The sequence below is a fragment of the Podarcis raffonei genome, chromosome 6, assembly GCF_027172205.1.
Source record: "Podarcis raffonei isolate rPodRaf1 chromosome 6, rPodRaf1.pri, whole genome shotgun sequence".
Lineage (NCBI taxonomy): Eukaryota > Metazoa > Chordata > Lepidosauria > Squamata > Lacertidae > Podarcis > Podarcis raffonei.
In genome coordinates, this window is record NC_070607.1 from 55,476,785 (window position 1) to 55,492,627 (window position 15,843).

Genomic DNA, 15,843 nt, shown 5'->3' on the forward strand with positions numbered 1-15,843 from the left:
AGCAAGCTTCCTTTGAGGAAGGAAATAGGAGGGACACCAGGAAGCAAGGGGAGACTGTGGAGGGAGGGCTCCGAGACTCTTCCACAGAGAGTAGCGGGGAGAGCCCAGGACCTCCGTTGGGCACGCCCACTCTGCGCAGGAGACTTCCGCACAGAGAGGCTAGGCGGAGACTTGGGGTGAAGGAATTTTTATGCTGGAAGAAGTTCAGAAAACGCCCACTGACGGATTCTGCCAGTGACTGACACAGCCATGGAGAAAGGGCTGTCCAGCCAGGGAAAGGTTTAGCCAGGCAACGTTGCCTAGAGCTGCAGCACCCTTTACGCACAAGCAACCCCCAATTCCCTTTACAGAGACCAACTAAGTTTGTTCTGGGTATAAGCTTTCATATGCATGCTTATACCCAGAGCAAACTTAGTTGGTCTCTAAGGTGCTACTGGACAATTTTTTATTTATTTTGACTGTGTCAGACCAACACGGCTACCTACCTGAATCTATCTGCTCCAGATAGTTCAAGGAACCCCCAGAACAGATTTAGGTATAACCTGAAACGTGCGCTGACTAGAGACTAATCCAGGATGGTCTGCAGTCTCCATCTGTAGGCTGAGTTATTGTTCTTCCTCTCTTCACTAACCCCCTGCCTCTGCACAGCATCCAAACAGATAAAGGAAAGTTTGCTCATTATTTTGTGACATGTTGCTTCCTCCTAATAAAGCTGTTGCCAGGTTGTGGATTTTTGCATATTTTTCTTGTGGACCAAGGCACCTTCTTTTTGCTTTCATTGATTTTATATGGAAATAAGTATGGTTAACTTAATCTGAATCTAACTCAGGGCACATTAAAGTTATTAGGTTAGCGTTTTAACCAGGAGTTTAGCACTGGTTTGCAACCATGTTTAATGTAACTCTTAACAGATGCAAAGCTATCTCATGATTAACACTGACAAGGAGAGGGAAATAACTCAAGTGTGGGGAGATTGAAATTTACTCATAATTTCTTAAATAGTTAGCTAAGTTGAAGCTATGTCTACACTATGTTCTCTTAAAATACCTTGATACTTTCATAAAAATCCAGTGTTAATATATTGATCCTATCATTCATTCTTTCCAAATACAGTTATTGGATTCAAATCAGATGCTTCTCAGAGGATTCCAATATGATATACTGTACTGTAATATAAATCTGGCTGTAATATGTTTGTGAGTAATATTTGTGAATTCTGTCTTTTCAGAATCTGGCCTGTATTGCTACTTAGTGGCATGTATATAAACCTCTTTTAGAGATGAAATTGTGTGTAATATATCCAGCTAAATGTTGAAGCTGCTGTGGTTAAAATAAAGTTTGGATGAGAGACTTTCAGACGCAAATCACAGTCCAGTAATTAAGCTGCTAATCAGCTTCTCTTAAATTACTGAGTCTTGGGTGAAGCTCAGGAAAACAAACATAATAGAGAAACTGATTTTGGCCTAAGGTACATGAAAGTGATTGAATCTGTAAGTACAGTATAGAGTCATGGGATACAACTGAGAATGACCAAAGAGCCAGTGTGGTGTAGTGGTTAAGAGCGGTAGTCACGTAATCTGGGGAACCAGGTTCACGTCTCCGCTCCTCCACATGCAGCTGCTGGGTGACCTTGGGCCAGTCACACTTCTCTGAAGTCTCTCAGCCCCACTCACCTCACAGAGTGTTTGTTGTGGGGGAGGAAGGGAAAGGAGAATGTTAGCCGCTTTGAGACTCCTGAAGGGGAGTGAAAGGCAGGATATCAAATCCAAACTCTTCTTCTTCTTCTTCTTCAAAGTTAATAGAGTAAGTACTAGAGTATAAGGCATGTACAAGCAGGGTTTTATTTCCAGCCAGAACTTGCTGGAACTCAGGTAGGCACCATTACCATTATAAGAGAACAAGGATGGTGTTCATGGTGAGTTCTGGCATCTTTTTCTAGAAAACTAGCACTGTGTATAAGTTAGGTTAAATGGGAAGGAATGACTTGTTTATAGGTGCTTTCGTTCCCAACCTGAAGCTGCATAAGGCAGAGTTCTGCCCTACCTTGAGCCCTTAAATAAGACAGATACTACTGGCTTGTCAGTAAGAGCCTTTTCTGAGCCAATGGGGCACCCTATATACCTCAGATCCTGCCCCAATTTGTAGGCTTGTTGAATGGCAAAGGCTGAAGTCTGCACCCTGACAATGGCTTAAAAGCAGGGTTTAGAAATATCAAAGAAAGAAGCAAAACATAATATAGCAGAACCTTGCTTATTGCTCCACTTCACTGTGGAATAAATTAAGGATTGAACTTATGTCTGAAGTGGGCTGTAGTTAGTATAAATATTTGAATGCCTTTAAACTTAGCTGAAGGCTAAAGTGGTAAATTTGTTTCTGTAATCTGCTCATAAATATTCAGCTGACGTGAATTCAGTGTGCAGCAGTCAAAGCACACTAAATTTTACATAATGTGAATAAATTGCTTTTGTACTTGAAGGTTGGAGTAGGATGTGTGACGCCTCTGCCAGGATGTGAAATGCTGGCATGCCAGTTTCAGAATCATGTTTAACTTGTATAGATGCATTTTTTCAGGTGTAGAACAACTTTAGACTCCACTTTGTATGGCTTTGATTATTTTAAAGAACCGTCTGTCCCTTTCAAGCAAATGAGCAAAGCCGTACTTAATACTTATTTTTACTTATTTATGAATGGGTGTGCTCACCATGTCTCACTTGGTAATGGGCTGGATGAGAACCAATAATCTGAAGATCAATCCAAACAAGACTAAGACACTTAGTGGGTGATTCCCTTGACCAGATGGATGGGATCAGAGTAGATATGCAGCTTGGAGGTATTTCTGAATCAGTTCCTGTTGTTGGAGGCTCAAGTGGCCTTGGTGGCACCGAGTGTCTTCCACCAACTTTAACTGTTAACTATGCTGTGGTTACCACTAGGTTAAATTACTGCAATGCGTTGGGGGGGGGGGGCTTCCTTTGAACAGGCCTGTGCAGAGTGTGGAGGCAGCTGAGTACACTTCTCCCGGCCTTGGAGGGCTAAGCTGGTTGGGTGCCCTGCACCAAGAACAGGCTGCTTCTTTGTTTGAGTTTATAACTTTATTCTAACAAGACTCCCACCCCAGACCTCATACAAGCTCTGCAGGGGCTGCCTTCGAAGATGGTTCAGAAACGGCAGCTATTACAAATTCAGCTGCCAGATTGTTGACTGGGGCAGAGTGGTCTGTACATGTAACACCAATTCTGGAACAACAAAACTGGCTGCCAGTTAGTTTCAAGTCTCCAATTCAAGTTCTCCTTTTAACCTATGAAGTATTCTGCAGGTCAGGATCCCGATACCTCAAAGACCACCTCTCCCCTCATGAACCAACTTGGACCCAGCATTCATAATCTGAATCCTTCTCCATGTGACCCCTCCATAGCAAGTTCGGAGAGTGGCAGCACGAGAATGGGCCTTTTCACTGGTGGCTCCTTGCTTGTGGGATACTCACCATAAAGAGGCATGCCCAGTGCCATCTTTATCTATTTTTAGGTGCCAGGCAAAAACTCCTGTTTTTCCAGGACCCTCGATTTGAATTTGTGGCTTTGTTTAGTGGGCAGAATCTGTAAGACCTGTTTTGTCTACGTTGATGTGTTTTTCTTTTTTCCAGACTATATAAGCTGTGTTTTAGCTTTTTATTGGCTGTGTTTGTTATAATCGGTTTTAGTGTTTATACTGTTTTTGTATGTTGCTGTTGGTCACCTTTGTGAAGAAAGTGACTAACACAACAACGACAGTAGTACCTCGGGTTAAGTACTTAATTCGTTCCAGAGGTCCGTACTTAACCTGAAACTGTTCTTAACCTGAAGCACCACTTTAGCTAATGGGGCCTCCTGCTGCTGCCGTGCCGCCGGAGCACGATTTCTGTTCTCATCCTGAAGCAAAGTTCTTAACCTGAAGCACTATTTCTGGGTTAGCGGAGTCTGTAACCTGAAGCATATGTAACCTGAAGTGTATGTAACCCGAGGTACCACTGTAAATTTAATTCAGAGACATCATAACAAAAATTATATGCAAGGGATTTCAGCTATTTCTGAAATCCAGTTGTGCTTATATACAACAATTTTAGGGACATCTAAACAGAGTGGCCTGAAGCAATATCTTTTACAAACAACAGAATATCTAAGAAATTAGAAAATACAAAGGGTGGTATCTAACTAAGTTGCACTCAGGGTAGACTCACTGAAATCACGTAAGTAATTGATTTTAGTGATCAGCTCTGTTTCTGACTTAGTTGGGTTCAAATCCCCACTCAGCCATGAAGCTCAGTGGTTAACCTTGGGTCAGTCACTGTCTCTCAGCTTAACCTTTCTCACAAACTTGTTGTGAGGATAAAATGAGGAGCAGGAGATCCATGTATGCCACCTTGAGCTCTTTGGAGAAAAGGTGGGATATAAATGTAATAAACAATGTTTAAAATTTGTCTGGTCCTGCTTACAATACACATTTCTTGTTCCCCTAACTTAATAATCCCTTTTATATTATTATTTATGATTTTCAGTTTTATACATTTCAATAATTTTACAACCATTTTACCATTTCAAAACTTGACTTCCTTCCCCCCCTTTCTGTTGTTCTTTAAATTTATTTTTAATATTTTCTGCAAATCCAAATTAACTTAATTTGCTCATTTACTCATCTACTTTAAATATATACTCTTATAAAGCTGCAGGCTATTACAATAATCCTGCCAATGTTCTTTTCTGTTTACAGTTTGTTTGTAAATATTCCATAAACCATTTACATTCTTTTGTAAAATGTTTGTTATCTTGATTTCTTAGTTTTCTAGTAAGTTTCGCCATTTCTGCATATTCCATAAGTTTTTGTATCCATTCTTCTTTTGCTGGGACGACTTCTTTCCATTTTTGGGCACGTTCTTGCCTCTGTAATCACATACATTAATAAATTTCTATACAGTTTGGATAGTTCTATCCCTATAATTCCCAAAAGGAAAGCTTCTGTTTTTTTGGGTTTTTTTTACAAATGTTATTTTAAACATCTTTTTTCAGTTCATTACATACCATTACATACCATTACTACTTCTTGTAGTAAGCTTTAACCTTACTACAAGACCCCCTCCTTAATAATCCTACCTAGTTGGTATTTCTATTTACCATTAGTTGCTAGGACCTTGTTAACAATGTACAGTGGTACCTCGGGTTACATACGCTTCAGATTGCATACTCTTCAGGTTACAGACTCCGCTAACCCAGAAATAGTACCTCGGGTTAAGAACTTTTCTTCAGGATGAGAACAGAAACCACGCAGTGGCAACGCAACTGCAGCAGGAGGCTCCATTAGCTAAAGTGGTGCTTTAGGTTAAGAACAGTTTCAGGTTAAGAACGGACCTCCGGAACGAATTAAGTACTTAACCCGAGGTACCACTGTAATCAATTTACAATCATAATTTGTGAAACAAGTTTAAACTGCTTGCATCAGTTTTATGAGGCATCCTGTAAATGTACTAGTAATTTTAACAGAAAATGTTTTATGCTGTTACAGTTTCCACATTGGGGACCTGTATGGTTTCCAAACATGTGTAATCATGACATATTGAGAGACACATGTTGCATATGCAGTTCCCCACACAGAGGTCATCTAGGAAAAATGTGATGCGTAACGCAGGCTGTAGAGCAGCCAGAACTGCAACTCATTTGTGCATCTTTGTGCAGCTTACGTAAAGCCAGCCCATGGACTCTCCCTATTATGTAGATCAGCTGCATCCAGGACTGGAAACATTGCCAGCTTGACTGGGCGTGTAGAATACTTGTGCCAAGGATTCTCAGATATTTGTCACTTCTGATTTTAGATCAGATATATATCACTACTATGTAGCAATGCCTGGAAGCATAATTACAGTGCTCTAGTCTAATGTTGAGACACCTTTACCAAATTATCCCACGCTACTTTCTCCCCCCCCCCTTTTTCATGTACAGTCATACCTTGGAAGTCAAAAGGAATCTGTTCCGGAAGTCTGTTTGACTTCCAAAACGTTTAAAAACCAAATCTTGGGTTCTGATTCGGAAGCCACGTTGGACGTTTGGGTTCCATAAGAACATTTGCAAACCGGAACAATCACTTCCAGGTTTGCGGCGTTCGGGAGCCAAAACATCTGAGTTCCGGGGTGTTTGGGATCCAAGATACAACTGTACTTTGCAACTTTCCCTTTTGCCTTCTGCATGGACCTTTCTATAATTCCTAATTTGTTCCTAGTCTGTCTTTAGAATACGTGCTTGTTTGCCTTGCGACAAGGCATGTGAAGCAATGCTTTCTGCAACTGAACTTTGTAATATACTATATATACTGTATATGGTTTGTATTGCAAATACTGTACACAAATCCAAAGACTATCACCACTGTAAATACTCTAAGCTGCAGACATCCTGTTAGAGCACCTGCTTTGATTTTCAGTTTCTCAGTTTTGTGGAGCTCGAGCCAACATGAGATAGCTTTAATTCTGATCTGACAGATTTTGGGGCATTAAATATAGAATTCTTGTTCTTGCACTAACTAAAGATCACATGTTGCTAGAGCAATAGTTTTTTTGTTAGTATGAATTTGCAGTGTTTATATATAATAAAAAAAATGTTATATGCCTTGGCAAACATTTGTCAGGTGAATTGGAAAAGTTTCTGGTAAATGCTGCCACTACTGTATATGGTGAAAAATGAAACTACACATTCTTTTTTTAAAGCAGCATTAATTTATCTGTGGAGGGGTGACTCTTCTTCAAAACATGTTTTGCTTTCTTGAAAATACATGGATGATTCTTTAGTCATCCATGTTTTCTTTTAGAGCTTCAGATACCAAGCTTATTCCAGATTCTTAGCTGATCTTTACCTGACTGCTTAGGATCTAGTTTTCAGTCTGTGTTGCTAACCTTTCCATCGTGATCCATTCAAGATGAAAGTGAGCTGTCTGATTTTTTTGAAAGGAAAGGCAGCCAGGGTACATATTTCTGCTAAAATTGCTATGTCTTTAGTCCATGTCCAGATAATATTCCTTGTTAAGGAAAGGCCATGCATTTGATTAGGTAATTTGTAAGGCATGCGACTTTATTTTATTACTTTGAATTCAGATTAATAAGAATAGCATTAAATTTTCAAGTCTTCGATATTGGTGCTGCCAAGCTCTTAACAGGCAAGCCTACTATATTATGTATATGTGGAATGAAATAACAGTGAACTTACAAACCTATAATTCTGTGGCATGAAGCTGCTGACCAAATTAGCCAAGCATCATAAACTGCCCTGGCTTTGCTCTCTGTGTAGTAATTGCTATCTTGTGGAGCCCTGGTTTTGGTTTATAGGAAGGATAGTGACAAGTAATATATTACCTTAATTATGCATTGGTTTTAGATTCCCTTAAGACTTGTGGTCCAATGTGGTCATGTAATTCATAAACTGAATCTTACGGTTTTTACTGCTCTTGGCTACTGAGAAGAATATGACTTCATATTTTCCTTTTACCCTTCTCAAATGCTAAAGCTGTCCTTCATTGGTAGCTTTTCACATGTTCTGGGACATATTACTTGCCTTTGCCTTTGCCTTTCTAAGGCAATATCAGCATTAACTTATTTGCAGCTGATTTACCCGAAAGGTGTATAATGTCTGTATGTGTATAAGGTAAAGGTAAAGGGACCCCTGACCATTAGGTCCAGTCGTGACTGACTCTGGGGTTGCGGCGCTCATCTCGCTTTATTGGCCGAGGGAGCCAGCGTACAGCTTCCAGGTCATGTGGCCAGCATGACTAAGCTGCTTCTGGTGAACCAGAGCAGCACACGGAAATGCCATTTACCTTCCCGCCGGAGCGGTACCTATTTATCTCCTTGCACTTTGACGTGCTTTTGAACTGCTATTTTGGCAGGAGCAGGGACTGAGCAACGGGAGCTCACCCCATTGCAGGGATTCGAACCGCCAACCTTCTGATTGGCAAGTCCTAGGCTCTGTGGTTTAACCCACAGCGTCACCCGTGTCCCATTGTTTGTGTATAAATGAACATAATTTTATTTGTGCAGAAGGCCATAGATTCTGTACATGCTCTTGATGGTATCTACAGCATTATTGCCATGGCTAGTGGCCAATGCAAATAAACTTTCTATATATGTATCTACAGCACTATAAACCTGAAAGTATGAGAGTTGTTTTGGTTTGGTCTTATGTTGTTGTGCTTACTTTTCTATGGACCAACATGGATTGTATCTATGATCACACAAAAAGCAACCTTTGTGGTGTTTCTAGTTTCATTGCATGTCAGGAAGCAATAAGAAGAAATAACAATGTATTGGAAGCCATATTTGCAGAGGTTTGCCAGACCTACGGAATGCTAGGAAATAATCTGATTACCAATTTTTTATCTTCAGGAAGTGCTACTTCTCTATAGACTGGGGTAGGCAGGCTTCATGCTTGCAGGAACTTTGTTGTTGTTTTGCTAGAACTTGTCACTCACCAACTAGAGACAGATGCAAGAAGCAGATGCTTAGAATTAAAGAATTCTGAGACTAGAAGTTTTATTTTATGCCAAAACTGAACTGAAATTACAACCCTTTCACAAACAGAAACACACAAACTTTTTTTTGGGGGGGGGGTGCTTCTGCAGATTCAGCAGGATGGCAGAGTAATTTTGTTGTCATTGTTAAACTGGGAATCAGAAATTCTTGCTGATCTGCTTCAAATCACCTAGAGATCTTTCAGTTGGTTCTGATCTACCTTCTGCCCACTCCTGTTTTAGGCTGTCTTGAAATAGGCTCTATTTTCAAAATGAAAATATCACTTCAGGTTTAGTTGAGGCTGTTACTGCTCAGCAGCTTCTTAGCCTGCACTGCATTGTAAATTATATTTTACAATGTGCCCATATGCCAAGAGCTTAGGCTCCATAAAGCCTATTTATTAGCTTTGCCTTTTCTAAACTATATTTGTGTCAAGAGGTTTTTTAAATTGAGCATATGAAGTTACAGCTTCCTCAGAAAATAGAAGAAAGAGACTAAATACATTAAAATACAGGCAACTCCCCGTTTGTGCAGGGGTTGAGTTCAGGATCATTGTGCATATCAGCATTTCTGCGTAAGCCCATTCTGCCCCTGTCCTGGGGCTGAGACCAATGCACGTGTCAGCAGTTGCATGTCAATTGGACGTGCAAAAAATGGTCACCGCCTCTATTTAAATTTTCTTAATTAGATTAAGAAAAAAATGTTGGCTGTGCTCTTGCCTTTTAAAAAAAGCCAATTTACTTAGCACTCAACCTCAGGAAAAAAACAAGGCTCTTCTCAAACTGAGATTTTTTTGTATGGCTCATAATTAAGCTAAAGCAAGAATGAAAATGCAGTTTACATTTACTAATTTCTATGAGTCTCTTTGTGTGCACTTTGTACAACAGCACAAGTACACCTGTAAGCTAGAGTTGATTTTGGTCATTAGTAGCTAAGTAAACAAATCCTAAGAAGCTTGGCTGTTGTTTTGTAATGTAGGGTCACCATATTTCAAAAAGTGAAAATCCGGACAGAAAAATTGTTGAGCTTTTAGTTTTTGAGCTATTTTTAGTGAAATTCACCAAAATCTACACTTCCGACATGGGTTGCCATACATCCAGATTTTCCTGGACATTTATCCAGTTCCCATCCAAACACTGTTTCTGACGACCGAATCCCGGTTATGTCTGGGAAATTCCAGACATATAGCTACTCTATTGTAATGAGAAGCATAGTACAGTCATACCTCGGGTTGAGAACGTGATCCGTGTGGGAGGCACATTCGCAACCCACAGAGCCACTTCTGCGCATGCGTGTGATGCCACCCGGCGCTTCTGTGTATCCGCGTGATGTCATTTTGTGCTTCTGCACATGTGCGAGCGTCGGAACCCGGAAGTACCTGTTCCAGTACTCCTGGGTTTGGCGTGGTCCACAACCCGAAAATGTGCAACCCTCAGCATTCGTAACCTGAGATATGACTGTATAGCATTCCACATCCATACGGCCTGTATTTTAGGTTTTACTGTACAATTAACTATTATCTAAATTCTCATGTTTTGTGCGGTGTGAGGGAAATCCATTCATACCCTAAACCCATAGTAGTGTTTTTCTTTATGCTTGCTAGCTAGTCAGTATCACTACAAATTTAATCAGATTTCTTCTCCATTGTGCTGTTGTGTAAATTTAGAAACAAAGAATTGAAAATTAACACCAACATAACCTTATCCAGAGTACACTGTTTTGCTGTTATTTTGTAAGATGTAGTTTAGACTGTCAAATAAAAAAACTGTGCACTTCTAATTTGTGACTTTTGTGGCTTTTAGAAGTATAGAACATAACACAGAACAAAAAGAGATATTTTATACAACTTTTCAGCTGTAGCCCAAAATATACATGTTGTCAGGGCTTTTTTTGTGACACCACTCACTTTTTGCTGCCTGTGGCACCCAATTTGTGCTGGCACCTATGACACTTATATCAATACATAAGTACTGACACCTCACTTTTTTTACCCTAAAAAAGCACTGCATATAGTCTTCCACCCACTGTTTTGCTGATTACTTTTTTACTATTTTGTTATCACAAATCCCTGCTACAAATAAACACAACCTCTTTCCCATAATCGTTAAACCGGTCACTACTGGGTAACCTTACCTCATATGCATTGATTTTATAGGAAAGAATAATTGAAGTTCCAGTAATAAAACATTGTTCCTTAGAGTTCCATGATAGTCGACAGATGCACTGAACTGTAGTGAGAACACACAATGCAGGCAAGAGAAGCAACTAGTTACTTTCAGAGCTGCTTGACATTTTATGTAATGGCCCCAGTTTGACTGGGGGGGGGGGAAATAGAAAAGAGAAACACTTGGGGATGCACTCTATAGATATGTTGTTGCTACACCCCGGAACCTCATGCAAAGGTACACACACCAAGCTTTATGTGGCAGCAGCAAGTCCAGGTAAGCTTGTCAGCATCTTTCTCTAATGTTCTGAAAGGGATGAAAGAGGTCTGAAGTTGTATACAATATTTTTTAAAACACTAGGTTTGCTGCAGTGACATTTGGTAGTCCCTGGACCTGATAGGGTTACCTGTGGCCAAGGGGGTCATGTAGGTGGGACCAATAAGGTCACATGGGTGGGACCAAGGAGGTCACATTGACAGGACAAAGTTCTGATTTTCTTTTCACCCTCCTCGCTTGCAGAGGTGTTGAAACAAATGTATTGCAGTTATAGGAGTACTTGGTGCCTAAGTAAACTGAAAAGTGTCTAACCATATTTAAGGAAGGGTCCTGCTGTCAAAATTCATAGTGTGAGTTAATGTCATAGCAACCATACATTACTTGGAAGCAAGTCTTACTAAATTCAGTTGGGATGGCTTCCAGCTAGGATTGGAACATGAATTGGTTACTCTTAAAGTTGCCAAATAACCCTGTTAATAAGGTCCCCCTAACCTTCCAGCCTTATGGAAAAAGATTGTCCTCCCCTCTCCAACTTACCTACTACTTTGCCTTCTTTCCAGAATGCAGAGGAATATTAAATGGACTAGGGTGTAGGAAACCAGGGTTAAAACCACTACTCAGTTATGAAATGCCCTGGTGACCTTGGGCTATTCACTGGGTTGTGAGGATAAAATGTGGAAGAGAAGAATCATGAATGACATGAAACCAATCTCACTTGCTTTAATTGATTCAATAAGATAAGCTGGTTATAGAAGAGCAGCAACATGAACAATCTAATTCTGTTAGCTACCTGTCTACTCTGAAATAAGTCCTAATGAATTCAATAGTGCTTATTCCTGGGTAACTGGTGTTAATTTATTAACTGTAGTTATATCACCTCCCTTTAATTTAGTTAAAACTCTAAATGAAAATCAGAACACATTATGCAATTTAAATATTATTAAAAATATACTTCAGGTTAATATTTTCCCCCTTCCATGCTTACACAAAAGATAAGTAAACAAGGGTGCCACTGTGAGTATCTATCTTTCTGGCACATGCTGCAGATGGCGGCACAGGAAAAAAGCATGGTTCTGATTGGCTTGTGAACACCTACAGGAAGAATGCATGGTGCTAATTGGCTTAGGATGGGCTGATTAACAGAGAGCGCTACCAGTGGACCCCCCGCTACTCATTCTAAATCTTAGCTCCCCTCATAACTCCTGAGGAAAATGGGGAGGAAAATGAGCAAAACAATCCATTGCCACACCAAAGCAATTTCTGTGGGAGAAAGATACTGGAGACATTCTGGTAGTGATTATTTTGATTGGCTAAGCAGAGATGAGCAGAAGAATCTAGTAAGCATCTCATTCAGTGGTAAATGCATTAATAATGACTGTGGATGACAGTAGAAAGGCTGAACTATGGCTTTGCAGATTTGGGTCGTGGGGCAGGGGGGAGAGACTCAGAATATTAGGAGGGTATGCCCCACTTTGCCCAACAACTGATCCTCTACTGGTGTGCTGAAGAAAAGTTAAATACTGGATAAAGTTGAGAAGGAAAAAGCCTGTAGCTTGTGTTTCCCAAAGTATTCGCGGTTAACATAGTAATAGGCCTTTTTTGGATGCGTATTAGCTTTAACTCCCCTTCAAACTTGCCTGGTGATAGAATGAAACCGACAAACCTGAGCTGCTCTTTGGTGCTGCTGACCAAAAATTATTCCAGAGTGCCTTTGAAAAATATGTCCAATCATGGCTGATAATAATCTGACTAGGCCTTTGGAGAAATTCTCCACTCCAGGCTATCACTTGTTTACAATGAAACCAACTTCCATAAGAGGTGGTGGACTATCCTTGGAGATTTTTAATCCGAGGTTCTAGTTGAGATTCCTATATTGCAGAGCGTTGAACTAGATGACCCTCACAGTCCCTTCTAACTCTGTATGATTGTATGAAATCCTAAGAATACCAAATTGCTTGAAAAGTGAGCAAAGCACATGAATGCTCCACTATGGCAGCAATCCTGCGCATTCATGCATGCTTTGTACAAAAGTTTCATAGAACTAAGTGGTACCTGCCAGGATAAACATGCTGAGGGGTTAGTTTGGTGGTGGCATTCACCTTGATGCATGATTGAGTGCACTGACAAAAGCAGTAATGTAAGTTGGTTAGAATTAACCTTCAACAACATTTTTGTGCTTGCAGTCTGAGAAATAGCACTCCCCTGGAAAAGATGGGAGAAGCATGTGAAACCTTTGATCTGTGCCGAGTTGACTCTATTGCATGAAGACTGGCAACTTGACAAATGCTTCCAAATATATTCCTGCAATCATTAGAATGAGAAATCTTGCTTTTTTCAAAGATAGAGTGCTTACTAGATTCTGTGTAAATTGTTGCACCATGGATTGCCCACACATTAAATTCCCTGGTAGCAGTTCACCTCCCACAGTTCTGGAAGCTGTTAAACCAGGTTGACTTGCAACAGCATCACCATTTCCTTTTTATACTATCTTGGATTTATAATGTTGGCACAGTTAGATGCTTGTTACGTTGCAATGGGAATTTGTCTTTTTTGCAAGAAATTGTTGAGGCAGCAAACTGTATGTTGCTCCTTTTCTGTAGCACTTTAAAACATTGATCACAGAGAGACCTTTTATTTTGAATTAATTTTCAGCCTATCTACAGATAGTTACTACACATACCATATGTAAACCACAACATGCACTGAGCTGTGTTTCTCTGCTGTACTGTTTTTATATGAATGGCTGTGCACAAGCATGATATTTTATGCTTGTCACAGAAATCTATAACCCAAGCACTTTAAAAAAAGGGAAAAAAGAAATATCAGTGTTCTTGGTTCTTGGCAGTAGGTTCAAAGGGATAGCTAGATTAACCTCAGAAGCAATTCATAGGATTGTTAGTGATCAGAAGCCAGGGCTTCAGAGACATCACCAAAAAAATTAAACAGCAATTTCTGAAGTTGACTTGAGAACTGCTTAAAGCAAAATGCAGACAAAAATAGCATGGGCAGCTTTGCCTAAAGCAGCTCTCATGCCTTTGACTTTTTTAATTCAGGGGTTATAGGGGGTTCTACATGGGGAAACTGTTTCAATGGGATTTCGTGAGAAGTATCTAAATGGGAGGGGTGCACACGCCTTTCGTTCCCTGTTTGTCAGTTTGATACTGACGGCCCTGCAGCACTAAGGCAGAACTAGTGCCGCTTGTGATGCATTTTTAATTATTTCATCAAAACTGAAGTAACTTGGCACAAAAGGGAGTTCTACACTTTCCCTTCATTGAAGTTCATTGAGCTATTTTTTATCCTTAAAAACACTCTTGAAACAAATTAGCAGAGACTGGGAAAAGCAAGGTGGGCAGCCTTGAAGCATCCCTCAGGGCATTTACCTTTTTACAGAAGAATTTTATGTTTAAGTGTTTTATGCATCAGCTGGGATTGAAGAGGCAAAAGATATTAACAGACATGGAAGTTCTATTTGTTTTCCAGCACAGAGTATGTCAAGCTGCTTTTGTTAGTGCATGCTAAATGAAGCCTTTTGGCAAATGTCCACATTTCCACTAAGGGAGGGGCACAGCTGTTCTAAATGGAGGGACTTTGTTAGGCTTAAATGCTGAGGCACTTGCATGTTGGGTGTGCATAATAGGATTTGTCGGTGGAGCGATAGAAGAGCAGAGCTAGTTACTGTTACCAAAATGGACTGTTTACTTGGACTCCTCCATTTCTCCCCACCCCACCCAAAAATCTACCGCCAACATTTTTGGATAACAAAGCATTGAGCTAGTGAAAGCTTCAAAGCATCTGTAAATCTCTGACCTTCTAGATTGCAGCTGTTCTTCAAGGGTAAACTTGAGGTGCCCTTTGAAAATTATGAATGTAATAAATACAGTAATAAGTATAGGGAATTGTTGCCAGGTAGGCCACAAAGAATAGGTACTTGAATTTGCCTAGTGGTTACTATTTAACTTGATTATAAGCTTGTGGGTTTCACAAGGCCCTTCAGATATTAAGCCATCCCATGCTACTCTAATATAACTTTGGTGCATAAGAAATCTGAGGGTGTTTTCCTTTTTTAAAAAAGCAACCCCAAAGTTCTCACGTGATGTTTTTTGTGTGATGTAAGCAAGTGTGTGTATGTGGGGAAGGAGAAAAAGAATGGTGTATCGTCTGAATGCAGTTGAACATGTGATTTCGATCTAAGGGTCTCTAGCATGACTGAAATGTCACTTCAACTCATGTAAGGGGGTAGAAATATTGTCCTCTGAGCCTCTACACCAGGCATGGCCAAACTTGGCCCTCCAGATGTTTTGGGACTACAATTCCCATCATCCCTGACCACTGGTCCTGTTAGCTAGGGATGATGGGAGTTGTAGTTCCAAAACATCTGGAGGGCCAAGTCTGACCATGCCTGCTCTACACAATATCCCACAAGGTAGGCTTTTCATAAAGCACTGAGCTGCAATCAGGAAGAGAGAGCAAGATAGTTCCATTTCATGAGTAGGGCACTGCTCATATGTCTTGCTATCTAAGCTGCAGTATATGCTTTTGGGAGAAGCATACTTTTAGACTTCAAAAAAGTTCTCTGCACTCTTATACATATTGGCATTTGTCAGGAATAAAAAGACGTCATTCAGCTGAAATAACTGATCAAAATCCATGTTTCTATTGGGTCATCTTGTGTACTCAGGAAAAAAATTTATTGGACTGTTTTGTGTATATTGGACTTCAAAATGCTTGTCTTTGTGTTTCTTTTATTCTTGCATCCCCATGGTCCCCATGACTGCAATCTAAGAAAGCTCCTTTCAGGATGTTGCCCCCAAAGAAATACATAAAGTAACATAAAGTAACTATCTGTAAAGTATGAGAAACAGGAAATCTGAAAATAGT

The 15,843-nt window shown here is 40.1% G+C and overlaps 1 protein-coding gene across 15 annotated transcripts in view; it reads left to right on the forward strand.

The window, feature by feature from the left end:
• ANKS1A (ankyrin repeat and sterile alpha motif domain containing 1A) overlaps nt 1-15,843 on the forward strand; it is a 124,536-nt gene that overhangs the window by 58,190 nt on the left and 50,503 nt on the right. The window lies entirely within an intron of this gene.